The sequence below is a fragment of the Callorhinus ursinus genome, unplaced genomic scaffold, assembly GCF_003265705.2.
Source record: "Callorhinus ursinus isolate GAN/ISIS: 27379988/994484 unplaced genomic scaffold, GSC_fseal_2.0 scaffold3, whole genome shotgun sequence".
NCBI lineage: Eukaryota > Metazoa > Chordata > Mammalia > Carnivora > Otariidae > Callorhinus > Callorhinus ursinus.
The window spans coordinates 51,775,070-51,788,691 of record NW_027397065.1 but is presented as its reverse complement, the minus strand read 5'-3'; the positions used below and the strand labels follow the sequence as shown (position 1 = coordinate 51,788,691).

The 13,622-nt window shown below is 48.8% G+C and overlaps 1 protein-coding gene and 1 long non-coding RNA gene across 6 annotated transcripts in view; one reads left to right on the top strand and one right to left on the bottom strand.

Moving 5' to 3' along the window:
* Window positions 1–13,622, top strand: part of PPARGC1B (PPARG coactivator 1 beta) — a 106,596-nt gene that overhangs the window by 11,097 nt on the left and 81,877 nt on the right. The window lies entirely within an intron of this gene.
* Window positions 7,060–13,195, bottom strand: LOC112820203 (uncharacterized). Of its 2 annotated transcripts, none has more exons than XR_003207072.2 (3): window positions 12,711–13,195; window positions 9,820–11,999; window positions 7,060–8,047 (listed from the first exon to the last, which is right to left on the bottom strand). It is a non-coding gene; the product is annotated as an uncharacterized lncRNA (long non-coding RNA). The 2 variants fall into 2 exon arrangements; XR_003207071.2 differs by having other exon boundaries at window positions 9,820–11,996.

Below are 13,622 nucleotides of genomic sequence, written 5' to 3'. Positions count from 1 at the left end.
GGCTCTTGCCCAACTGGGGAGGGGCTCAGAGCTTTAGGAGTCTCAGTATCTGCAGGGAGGTGTCTGGTCAAATATTTCCACACCTTCCAAGGAGATTGAAACCAGCACCTTACTCTGGACCTGATGTCCATTGCCCGTCTGCTTATTCCATAGGGACTGGGATGGCTGGCCTCCACTCTGGAGGACGAAAAGAGGACATGCAGGGAGGTAAAGGACGGAGGGAGCACTCGGGGACCAGTGACCATGCTCCGTGCCCAAGAGCATTAACTCGATGTCATATCAGCCTCGCCTTGCTCAGAAACCACTCAAGACCCTGTTGCACATAATATCACCCCTCACCATTCCTACTTAGGGCCACCTCACTCTTAGTTTACACACAGTTCTTACAGGTTTGGCCGTGCTGTCCACACCTCATGACTTGTGTAGCAGTAAGCCAGTTTTGTTGGTGTGTGTTCGGGTAGGCATGGGACTACCAGAGGCAGAAGCACATGGACTGCAGCACTGGGGCCACGGAGGCCCCTTGTTGCTGAATATACCATATGAAGTTACAAAGCCCATGGGTCATAGAGACAGTGTTATCCCCAAGGAAAGGTACATTCTGTTCAGTGTTCTGTGTTGGAGGAAGCAAGGAAGAGTGAAATAGATTTTCGTGTTACCGTCTAAAACAGGAAGTCAATGAAAAACAGGAAAAGTTCCAGAGTTACCCATAAGCTTCACTTACTGTGAGCATATGTTATTCCCCAATAACACCGGGTGAATAAGGAGTTGGTCTAGCCATAAAAGCTTCTTTGAAAGGTAATGCCGTCTCTTAATGGGAGATGTTGTTTTTGTATTTCCAGGGCTGCACAGGGTGGCAGAGGTAATGTGTGACTGGCCTCAAGAAATTGTGTAGCCTTAGGGCACCTGGCTGGCTCAGTCTTTGGAATGTGCAACTCTTGATCTTGGGGTTGTTAGTTGGAGCCCCATGTTGGGTATAGAGATTACTTAAAAATAACATCTTAAAAAAAAAAAAGATTGTGTAGCCTTGTGATTAATGAGAGCAAACTGGTTCAAATCTTAGCTGTGTGATACAGGAGTTAGACGGCCTCTCTGTGCTCTAGTTAGCCAGCTCCCAGATGGGAACACTAATACGTCCTACCTTCCAGGGTTGGTAGAACTAATCAGCGGTTCTCAACCATGAGTGTGTATCAGAATCAACTGTGTAATTAAAAAAAAAAATAATTATATGTCTGGGGCTGTCCCAGACTTAGTGAATGAGAATCTTTGAGAGCAGGCCCTTAAGCCTCTATGTCTTTAGAAGTCTCCCTCTCATGACACCTCTGCTTTGGTCCTAAGCAATCAGATACTGTTTGTAGAGTGTCTTGGCCTTCACTCTGTCATTCCCTTCCCTCTCTGTCCTTTCTGCCTTAGGCCTAGGCCACAGGGTAGCACTTAGGATACAAATGACCCAGAAGCAGATAGAAGCCCCTTTGTAATGCCTGTATAAAGCAGGGTGGCTTCCTTATCTGGCATTTCCATTTACCTTCACATCAAATTCTGTGTTGTAGGCAAGAGGAGGGGAGTATTCCCATTTTACAGATGGGGAAATGGAGCCTCAGAGTGATTTGATAGGATCCTGCAGCAAATCAGCTTTCAGATGTTGCCTTCATCCCTGTACCTGTTTTCCTTGATCCCAGCCACCTACTGACTTATGGGGCCACTTAGGGGGTGGGGAGTTGGGGAGCTGGAGGAAATCATGATTACTTCCAGAGGTGGGTGGGTTGGAAGAGGGGGAAAAGAAGGAGCTTGAGGGAATGTAAGCCATCTACAGACCCTTAGATCAGGGATCATTTGATTTATCAGGATGCTTAAAGATCAGAGAGTGTTGGTCATGGTCCCAGGCAGTCCATATGATGATGGTTTAGGAGAAGCAATGGGATTTGAACCCACTTCTCCTGATGCCCAGCTCACTGTCCTCCCAGCTATAGCTATATGTGCTGCTTCTATGGAGTGGACAGGGTGTGGCTCGAGTGATAATAAAAGTAGTCTTTGAGTTAGTGTAGTGAGGCCTTTGCACGTGCTGTTCCCTCTGTCAGAAATGCTATTCCCAGGCATCATGGCTTGCTGTTCCCTCTCCTCTTCCAGATCTGCTGAGGCACCATGTACTCAGAAAGGCCTCCCCGACCCTCCAGTCCTGTCTACGTTCCATCCCAGCACCGTGTTCTCTTTTCTTTAAGGCACGCACCACTCCCAGATGCTGTCGTGTTTATAAATTTGTACTCATTGGTGGCCTGTTGCCCCTGTGGGAATGGAAGGCTCCACAAGGCCTGGACATTGCCTGTCTGGTTCCCACTGTATCCCCAGCACCAGGGCCCAGCACATGATTGGCACTCACTGAGTATTTCTTGAGCGAATGAACGAATGAATGAATTTGTACTGGCCACCGTGGTAAGCTCACTTAAGTCTCCCAACAACCCCTGGAGATGAAGCCCCATTTTTCAGGTGAGGGACCTGAGGCTCAGAGGGTGAGTGGTGGGGCTGGGGGATATAGCTCCTTTACTGATCAGGCCCCCCATCTGGGGCCCAGCAGACGGGTGTGACCAGGGCCCCGTCCCCTAGGAGTCATGCCCCAGTGTCCCAGTGACCTCACACCACTTTCTCCCTAGGGTTGGGCAACAGCCCTTCTTTGTCCCGTGGGTATAGCCATGCGTACCTGCTTCCGCAGCGCCCTGGGACTCCAGCCTTCGCTAGCACTTGCTTTTTGTCCTAGTGGCCGAGGGACTGGCTGCCTGGCTTATACTTCATGGACCAGCCACCAGCAGGAATGTGGCGGTCTCCCACCTCTGGGGGTAGGGCTGGGGTCTGCAGCCTGGGCAGTGTAGCAGGTGGCCCTAGAGGACAATGGTGGTCTCTTGCCAGAGGCTCTTCTCCCTAGAGCCACAGTTGGCCTAGATTAGTGGATCAAGTCAAGGGGAGAGCAGAGTGGGCTGAAGGATGAAATGAAAAGCATGAGAGGGAGGAGGGAGACTTAGAATCCACCCCAGAACAAGGAGAAAGGCCTCCTTTGCTCAGACGACCTCACAGTAAATTTTCAGTGATCCAGTTGCGGGACAATGAGAGAAAGAGCGGTATCAGCAGGTTCCAGGTGCTTAGGCTCAGCCTGGGGTTTGGATTTTGAGGGTCAGCAGAAGGCAGACTTGAACAGAGGTTAGTTAAGACTACAACTTGGACTCAGAGTCTGAGTCCAGGATCTTTAGCAGCTGAGCGACTTAGAGCATATTACTTAATCTGCCTGGGCCTCAGCTTGCTTACCTGCGAAATGGGATAAAACTAAGGATCGCAGTGGGTGTTTGGAATGAGAAGGTGATAATGTTTGAAGAGAGGGCTGTGCCTGGGTGGTGGTGTTATCAGTAGTAATGATGATCAGTGACTGCTTGGTTTGGTGACAGATTGGTAGAGGAAACGGGAAGACCCCAGGAATTACAGACTGTAGGTTATCATTTGATGCCTCCCTTTTTCTACCTGTGCAGCAATCACTCCCTCTGTGTGGGAAGCTAGGATCACGGGTTTGCATGAGCTTGGCTCCTTGGCCTGGGAAGCACTGATCTGCAGATGGCCGTGGAGGGTGGCCAGTGCAGTGGGAGTGTCCAGACAGCCTGTGTAGCAGACGGAGTGCGGAGGGGTGAGCTGGAGCTGGCCGACACGGTGGGGAAGGGCATCCCAGGGAGAGACCAGCCTGTCATAAGGCCCAGCACGTCCTGTGGCTGGTGAATGATCAGCGAGTGACTCGGGGGAGACAGGAGCTCCCTCTGCACGAGCCAGAGGACTCCTGTGAGGGTGAGGAACATACGGGATGGTCCAGGAGTCTGGAACAGATACACGTAGGAGCCCTGAGACTTCCAGCCTGGGAAGCTAGCTGGAGGCTGCTCAGGGGCGTGGGGAGGGTGTGGGAAGGGCATGGGGAGGGCGACCAGGGCCTCATGGCAGGAGGGTTGAGTGGGATCACCCTGTGGACTGTGCAGGTGTGCAGGCCCTAGGCATGGAGCGGAGGCACGAGGCTGGGGCACAGCTTCTCACCTGCAGCCCTGACCAGAGGCCTTTGCCCAATAAAAGCAGCCGTCCCCGTTGTGGTGGGGCCAGGCCCCACATACCCACCAGGTACTTGCTGGACAGGGAGAAGATTGGTAACTTTACAGAGTAAACCTTAAATAGATTGAATGATGATAATGATAGGTATTGCTATAGTAATAATTATTGTTACTCCTCTTACCACTGCTGTTACCCCTTTGAGCATATTACTGTGAAATTCTCAGTGCATTTCACATCTGTAATCCATGTCCCCTCAGGAGGGTTTTCGTTTCCATTTTACAGATTAAGAACTTGAGGCCAGGGATGTTGAAATGTCTTGCCCAATAAGGTCACCATTGCAGGAACTTGGCAGGAAGGGGACTTGCCAAGGGGACTTCCTTGGGAAGGGGACCCCTGGGGGAAGTGGACTCTGGGGGCCACAAGACCCACCTGGTCGGGATGGGATGGTTTTGGAAAGGGCCTCTCAGTGCTTCCTGTCTGTGCCTTGTCTTAGACTGAGTTCCCAGGATTATTTTGAATTCTCCTTGGAGCAGTGATCCCCAGTCTTCTTGGAGTTGCAACATCCTTCCGTGGTACAATTTTGCAATAGCTGCAACTCCCCCAGAAAAGTGTAATTTCCACTGATTCCTCTAAATTAGAGTTAAGGAAGATAGTTGTTTGGAGAGGTTTGTACAGGCACCTGGGTGGCTCAGTCGATTAAGGGTTTGACTCCTGATCTTAGCTCAGGTTTTGATCTCTGGGTTGTGAGTTCAAGTCCCACGTTGGGCCCCACGCTGGGCATGAAGCCTACTTTAAAAAAAAATTATATAGGGCGCCTGGGTGGCTCAGTTGTTAAGCGTCTGCCTTTGGCTCAGGTCATGATCCCAGCGTCCTGGGATCGAGCCCCGCATCGGGCTCCCTGCTCAGCGGGAAGCCTGCTTCTCCCTCTCCCACTCCCCCTGCTTGTGTTCCTGCTCTCGCTCTGTCTCTGTCAAATAAATAAATGAAAATCTTTAAAAAAAATCATATATATTTAAAAAAATTTTTTAATTAAAAAAATTATATATATACACACATATATACATACATATATGGGGGGGCAGGGAGAAGTTTGTAGCTGTACTGGAGATCAGGTGCCCTGGTGACAGCATTGTACTTGGAAGAAGGTCTTGGGTTCCATCCCTGCCTGCTGCTCTTTGCCATGTGACTTGGGCAAGTTTGGCCCCCTCTCCGGGCTGTGAGTTTCCCCATCTCTCTCATCTCTGCCATGCTGTGACTCATTATTTTTCTACTGTGGGGGCTGTCTTACCAATTCTGCTTGGGGTGGAACTGCCAGGTACTGGAGAGAGAGGGAGAAGGTTCGTTCCTGGACACAGATGGAGCCAGGCAACTGTCACAGCTCAGGTGGGCAACATGATTCCCTACATCCAGTGAGCAGAGCCTGTTGCAGGTTCTTAACTTCCCAGCTTGTGTCCCCTTTCCTGGTGACAGGTGCTGACTTCTCTTTGAACTGCAAGTTGGAAGAAATTTATCATGGGATCATGTGCCTTAAATGAGTGGGTTTGGAAGGAGAAGGCAGAGGAGGAGGAACTCTAGGCAAGAGAATCCCCGATTTCCAACCTCCCTGGTGAATCACGGAACATTGGGCTAAGTCACTCATGGGGGTGGAAAGATTGGGCGAAAAATTAAGGAACTTAGGGCCAGGTTTTTTTTTTTTTTTTTAAAGGAGCAAATTATTCAAAATCCTTTACCCGATAGATTATATCTAAAGTTGATTTCTTCCTTTTTTCCACAGTACTGTTTTATCCATCTTGAATGATTTTGTAATCTATAAACCTGTCTTTTAGTTCTCTTGGTTTCAGTTAAGAAATATTTTAGCGGGGAGGGAAGGTGCCGGTGAGTTCTGAGATACTGTGGGGGTCTGCAGACGTGGCCATGGGTGCTCTTTGAGGCTCAGATGCCATCCTTGGGTCCTGAGCCCTGGTGTCTCTCACCCAGAGCTCCTGCCGGCTCCACCATGAGGTCTGCAATTATTTAAGGAAAGCTCACATCAAGTGGAAAAAGAGCGACCACACTAACCGAATCATGTGGCCAATAGGCAATTCAACACCAGAGCCACCCAACCCCCTCAAACCCTCACCAGCTGCTGGATTTTGCAGCCGCATGGATTAGGTGACCGCGGGCCTGACGGGCAGGGCCATGTGCATACGCTCGTTGCCTGCGCCGGCAGCTTGGCCCGCTTCAGCCTGGGAGTCTGGATCTGCCTACATCCAGGGGCAGCTCTCTTCTGAGCCTCACAGAGCAAGTTAATTTAAAAGCCGTTTTTTTCGGGTTATAAAGGAAGCTAAAGATTATGAGATTGAAAACAATTTTTTTTAAAGATTTTATTTATTTATTTGAGAGAGTGAGAATGGAGAGAGAGCACGAGAGGGAAGAGGGTCAGAGGGAGAAGCAGACTCCCCGCCGAGCAGGGAGCCCGATGTGGGACTCGATCCCGGGACTCCAGATTCATGACCTGAGCCGAAGGCAGTCGCCTAACCAACTGAGCCACCCAGGCGCCCGAAAACAACGGTTTTATATTACTATAACTCAGACTCTTATTTAGTTGCTCCATAATTTGCTGTTAACCCCAAAATGTTTTGAAGAGATAACTTCTTGCCTTAAATTCCTTTTTTTCATTTTACATTTTGGTTGTTGGGTCAACAGATGTTATATGTGTGTATATATATATTTAAATGAACATTAACATTTTTTTACTAAGAATTTTTTAAAAAGTAATATTTAAAAAATTTCCAACATTTGGAACTAACTCGTCAGAAGAAAATGAAGTCACCCTCATTCTGTAATCTCTTAAGAAACAACCAGGGGCGCCTGGGTGGCTCAGTTGGTTAAGCGACTGCCTTCGGCTCAGGTCATGATCCTGGAGTCCTGGAATCGAGTCCCGCATCGGGCTCCCTGCTCAGCAGGGAGTCTGCTTCTCCCTCTGACCCTCCCGCCTCTCATGTGCTCTCTCTCTCTCATTCTCGCTCTCAAGTAAATAAATAAAATCTTTAAAAAAAAAAAAAGAAAGAAACAACCAGTCTTAGCAGTTTGGTGTGTTCAAATGCCTTTCAACTGAATACGAGATTGTCTGTTTTATTTTCATATAAATTGTATTTTCTTAATAAGCAGCAGGTATTAATTTATTGAAACTTGAGGGAATACAAATAGGTAAAAGAGAAAAAAAAAGTAATCCCAGCACCCAGAAATAACCAGTCAAAAGCAGTACCTTTTTTTTTTCCCCCCTTTAAAGTAACATTGTAGGGTTTCACCTCCAGCCAAGCTGCCCTCCTTGGGCACACTCTCCCTGCCTTTCAGCTGGCTGTGAGCTGATTTCTGCCTGTGACCTTGAGAGGGAGAGAACCTCAGCTCCAGGTCTGGTGTGACTGTCGCCCACCATGTGACCTCTTTCAGCCTTTCATAAATGGGAACAATCCCTGCATTGCTGTGAAAATGCACAGATCATGGATTTCAAAGCTACTTGCAAGTGGTAGAGTCATAAACAGTAGAAGGCTGCCACAGCAACTGCTATTACTTTAACTCCAGACGGTATCAGGTTTGGACAATATCTGATCACCTCCAAGTATTTCACATGACCAAGAGCTATTATACCCCAAGATCTGATCACTCCTGAGGTTTGGCTCTTGGTCCACACAATGTGTGCTGCGTTGGTCTATACATACATTTGTTAATATGAACGGAGCACGATTCACACCCTTGCTGGTAGGAAAGATACTCCAACCCAGCCTTCCTGATTTAGAATTTATTACTCAGCTGGGCTGTTTGAAGTGTTAACTGATCCCCCTGTGATTCAGGCTGCAGTTGGAGCCCATGCAAGGGGAAGAGATTGGGGGTGGAGGGAGGTCACTCGGAGCAGGCCCCTGGAAGACTGGAAGATCCAGCTACTTGACAAGTTCATTTCGTACTTGACAAGTTTCATTTTCATTTCAACATACAGCACCTGTTCAGTGGGAAAGAGACAATAGACATGCTTTTGTATTTCTTTTGAAAAGGTAATAATTGTCAAAGTTACAGATGGAAGTCATCTCTCCCATCTTTGTGTTCCTATCCCCTGAGGAACCCCACTACCAATTTCTACCATGTTCTTCCAGAGAGAAACCATGCCGACACCAGCATATATAGGGTGTCGCTTCCTGCCTTCATTTTTTTGCACCCATGATAGCAAGCTAAGAACATCGCGGGGCAGCTTGCTTTCTTCCATTTAATAATGGATCCTGACGATCATTTCATATTAGTGTTTTAAAAAAGATCTACTTCCTTTTTTGGCTTGATTGTAGTTGGTTTAACCAGTTCTCTGTTGAGCATTTAAAGTATTTCTAATTTAGTGCTGTGCTAGTCTGCGGGGAGCATCTTTGTGCAAGCGTCATTTTGCACGTGTGTGATGGATGTGTGGGAAAACTACCTCCCAAGGGCAGTCGCTCGGTTAAAGGGTGAATGCATTTAAAATTTTGATGGCCATTGCCACATTCCCTTTCATGAAATTTTATCAGTTTTATATTCCCACAGAGATGAATAAGAAATGCTTGTTTCCTCACACCTCCACCAGCATGCATGGCCTTAAACTTTTTTGATCTTTGCTAACCTGGTGTTTCTTTGGAGTTTTAATTGCCAACTTTCTCTCTTGGTTAAGAGTCGCTTGTGTTTCCTCTCCAAAGAACTGCCTATTGTGTTGTTAATTTTTTTCTTCTTGATTTATGTGGGTATGCTTGTTTTCCCTCACTTTGCCTCACAATACCCTGGGGTCTTCTTGGGCTCCAACCTCCCTTCGGCAGCCTGGTTGGAGGAGAAAGCCCACTGGAGTAGAGTTGGGATCCAGACTCTGGTCCTGCTACTTTCCCACTGTGTGACCTTGACCGAGTCGCTTAAACTCTCTGAGTGGCTGTTTCTTAGTCTGTAAGGGAGGATGTTAGTTGTACAACAGGGTTGTTGGATGGATGAGATAATCAATGTAAAAGTGTTTCATAAACCATGGAAAGCCATAAAAACACAATCCTGTGTTAATATTCACTTAGTTTCAAGTGAGTGATAAAAGAGTTTAGATTCCTAAAACTTTAGAGGCGAGTCGTCTGGTTAAACAGGTGGGGAAGGGAGGGCCGGGGAGAATGGACCGGCCAGAGTCAGAAGGCAGAGGTGGGCCTGACTGGGAGTGGGGTCCCGGGTTGTCTTGCAGTACGAGGAGCCACGGGCAATATGTGGTTTATTCAAGAGCATTCTGATTTTTATAATAAATTATCCTGACTTCCGTGGGAATGCAGTGTGGCTGAACCTGAAGAGGCTATACTTGAGAACTGAAAAATACCTAGATCGGACCCAGGTTCTGCCAGCTCTTCGCTGCAGCCCCTACACCAGGTGACTTCACCTTTTTGGGGCCGCCGTTAACTTTCTCTGCAGAGGGATTACTGAGACTGCGGTGGTAGAGCCCTGCCCATCTGGCGCATGATGGGACTTGGTAAATGGTGTCATTATCGTTGTTTGGCTTTGCAGGAGGCGAGGCGGCCAGGGAATCGGGGCCAGGCTCTGACGCCGGACACCCGTGGTTCAAGGCCTTGCTCTGCCCTGCCTTGCTGGTGGGGCCTCTTACTTCACCTCTCTGAGGTAATCATCGGAGTCCTTAGCTGCAAAGCTTTGATTTGAAGAATTTGTGGACATTTGAATACAAAGTGCTTATCACGTAGGAGGCATTTATAAATCAGTTACGAAAAAAGGACTTACTGAAGTGCCTGGATGTGGCGGGCACTGGCCCAGATGTTGGGATCAGAGCAGGAAAGAAGCAGGGTCACTGCCCTCCGGGAGCTTGTGTCCCAGATTCTTGCTTATGCTGATTGTTGTTCTCGGTCGTAGTAACAACAGCACAGTCTGGTCAGTGTCCATAGACTCTGCCTGGCCTCTGTCTAGGAGCTCTAGGACACATGCTGTGAGGGGATCCGGGGATTTTCCCTGCTCCTGTAGACTCTGCGGATGACTTACTTCCTGTGAGATGCTCTTTTTCCATAACTTTAGGGAACTTGACTCAGCCTGCCACCCTCATCCCCTCACAAGGGCTGGGGGCTGAAGCCCTGTGGTCCAGTGGCTTGTTTGACGTCCCACCAACCCTGGCTTCCTGACCCCTCAGCCTGGGTCTCTGCTCCATTCATCGTTGGGCCATGGGAATCTTCCCTCTCATCCAGCCCCTATTTAAGTACATTTCCTGCGTGCCGGCCACCGGGCTTGGGTCTGGGGACACAGCAGCGAGCTCAGTCCTGCCCACCGGGAGCTGGCATAGGGTGGCAAGAAACAAACGAGGTGATTTCAGCTCGCTATGAGCCCCGAGAAGAGAAGCAGTAAGGCAAGGACATCCAGTGGGGGTGTGTGAGCTACGGTGGAAAGGGTAGTCTCGAAGCTCCTCTGCAGTGACATTCATGCCGAGGCTGAGAAATCAGAAAGAAAGCAGGTTTCTGGGAAAAAAGATGTTCTAGGCAGTGGGGTCAGCAAGGGCTTGTCAGTCCCAGAATGCACCCACTGCCGGTGCAAACAGTCTCCAAGGGGAGGTCGTATAAAGAGAACTGGCGTGTTTGAGCATCTTTTCAGAGCAGGCGGTGAGGCTGATTTATACCAGAGGGGATGGCCACGTCCGGCTGGGTGCGGTGAGTGAGCAAATGCATTTTAGACTGTGGTCGAGCCTCAGTATTTGTTTGGAACCAGTAGAATCCGCAAGGCCTTTGGAAGTGGCAGAATCGAGGCAATCCTGGATTCAGAGCAGCCCTGGCAGGCCCTCCTAACAGACAAGGACTTCCTCACCGGCTCCCCACCTAATGGTGTCAGCACCCACAGCCACCGTCGGCAAAGTCAATTTCCACTCTTGGATCTGCGATTTAACGCCCGGCTGCGCAGAGAGCTGAGGTCGGGGAGCTAATTGGGTTGCTTCCTAAGAGGGAGGTTCCTAGAATTGGAATATCTGGGGCCAGGGTAGGGTCACGGTGCAGAGAAACCAGGAGGGCTAGACCGGGGGCTGGGCTGGCCGGAGCCACTGGTAACAGAGCCAAAGTGACAGGGAATAAATACCATGGAGGCTCTGGACTCCCCAGGGACGCCGCTGCTCTGGGAGGGCGTCCTGGTTCCCTGGGAGTTTATGTTCTAGACAAAGGCCAGGTGGGCAGCTTGGGGTATTTTCTGTCCTGGATTAATCTCTCCTAGCAACAGCCTGGGTGGTGGGGACCTCTTTTCCTTCTCGCCCCCTTAGACCATGACCCTCATCCCCCATCCTACACGTGTACCCTCTGTGGTCATCACCAGCTACTGTCGGGGACAGAGCTGCTGCATAATGGCCATGTGAGGGTACAGCCCATGGTAAGGCTGAAGGTCACTCAGCCAGCTCCTGGCTATATCTCTGTGGGTGGACTCTGTCTGGCCAGGTAATCCTGCCCTTGTTCTAGGTCAAAATTCACTTATTCATCCATTCACTCATCCACCTAATCAGTCATGCATTTGTTCCTTTGTTTATTTATTCATTATGGAGCCATAGTCCACGTCAGGCTCTGCGTTGGGTGCTAGGGGCACAGTCTCAACAGGACAGACTCCCCACTGTCTTAGAGCTTAGAGTCCACGGGGATGAGAAGGAAGCCGACCCGTGCATTGCACACATCCTCAGCATCATTATGATGACACTTGTCACTGAAGCTGCATGTCAGTTACTCTTGTGAAATATACCTCCAAAGACAAGCAGTGGGACCTTGCCGGGGGATCTGAATCCATGTGGGATCTTCCTGTGTGCCTATGCCCGGGGCAGGTGCTGCCTTTTGGGAGCTCATTGCCGTGAGGTTCCAAGATGACCACAGGCCGGTTCTGCCCATGGAGTTGGGCCTTCCTTCCAGGTTCAACGGTGTCTTGTGTTTCTACTATGAGTTTATATCCTGCTTTAAAAAAAAAATTCACCAACTATTTAAGAATTATACATTTTTTTGCATTTGACTTCTAGTTTTTACCCAAAGCAGATATAATTAATTTAAAGAATTGGCCATTAATTTTATACATTCACAGTTCCTTTGGGTTCACATAAGGGTGACTTTTCCTGCTTTGTTTTTAATTTTATTTATTTATTTTTAAGGTATTTTATTTGTTTATTTGTCAGAGAAAGAGACTCACACAAGCAGGGGGAACAGCAGACAGAGGGAGAAGCAGGCTCCCCGCTGAGCAAGGAGCCCCATGCAGGACTCGATCTCAGGACCCCAGGATCATGACCTGAGCCAAAGGCAGATGCTTAACTGACTGAGCCACCCAGGAGTCCCTCCTGCTTTGTTTTTTAAATATAAAATAAAAATTTATGTAAACCTTTTTATTACAAAGGAATAAAATCTTTATTGAAGAAAATTACAGAAATAGACACACCCTCCAAAAGGAAATAGAAACCCTGCCTAATTTCACTGTCTAGAAGTGACCACCATGAACATTTCTTTTTTCTTTCTTCCCCTATACATTTTTCCTTTAAAAAAAAAAATCAGGTCCTACTGTCTTTGTGACTTTTTCACTTAGCATTATATTGGATAATGTATTTTCATTAAGGTCTTATTAATCTTTATGAAGGTTTATAGAAGGTGTTTTCCATGGCCTTAAATTTTTTAACTCACCGTTTTGATGACAGCAGGGTAACGTTCCCCATGGATGTAGCTCGAGATTCTGTTTTGCGGCTTGTCCTCTCTTAGAGAGCCAGTTAGGTTTTATTCACAACTTCAGGCAGGTGATTGAGTTCTGTTTGTCTCTTTTGTTTCTTTGTCAAAGGGAAAAACAGCTGCCTCTCCCTGTTGGTGGCCGTGTCCTGGTGCCCGGTGTATGCCTGAGCACAGCTGCTACGGGGAGCGGGCAAGGAGGGAGGAGGCCTTGGTGGCCAGGAGCTGGACATGGAGAGTGAAGTCACCTGCCCTGAACGGCTGCTGAGCAGAGTTGAACTTGAGCAGCATAGAAAGGGAAGTTCAGTGTAAGGATGGAGCTCCCGCTCCTCCCCTTGCCCTCACAAACTAGAGGAAGTGCATTTGGTTAAGAATAACCCACATCCGCCACCAGGCATGCTTCCAGCAGCAGTGTGGGGAGATGCTAGGCTGCTCCTTGGGAACTGGTGAAGGGCCTGGCCTTGCAGGAGCCCCCCAAAGCCAGGGCCACCCACACCAGCCCCGCATGTTGAGGCTCCAAGAGACTGAGCTGTCTGAGTCAGGCAGTAGGTTAGTAGCAGAGCTGGGATTTGAACCCAGGAGTTTCCTACCATATCTTCCATTTTAGGCTCCTCCATCCGCTGGGACGGCGCATCTATTACATGCAAGGAGCTGTGGGGGGACAAAGAACTGGCACACACACCACGCTAGAGAGGCTGCCACGGTCAGGGACCCAGTAGGGGTATCCACTGGTTCACTGCTTCAGCATAAGCCGTGCCAGGCCCTGTGCTCAGCTCCCTGGACATAGCTGTGAGCAAGCGGACCGCATTGACCAGCAAGCTGCAGACTGTTGGCTGGTCGAGGCTGATGAGCCCAGTGAGGGAAAGAGCACAG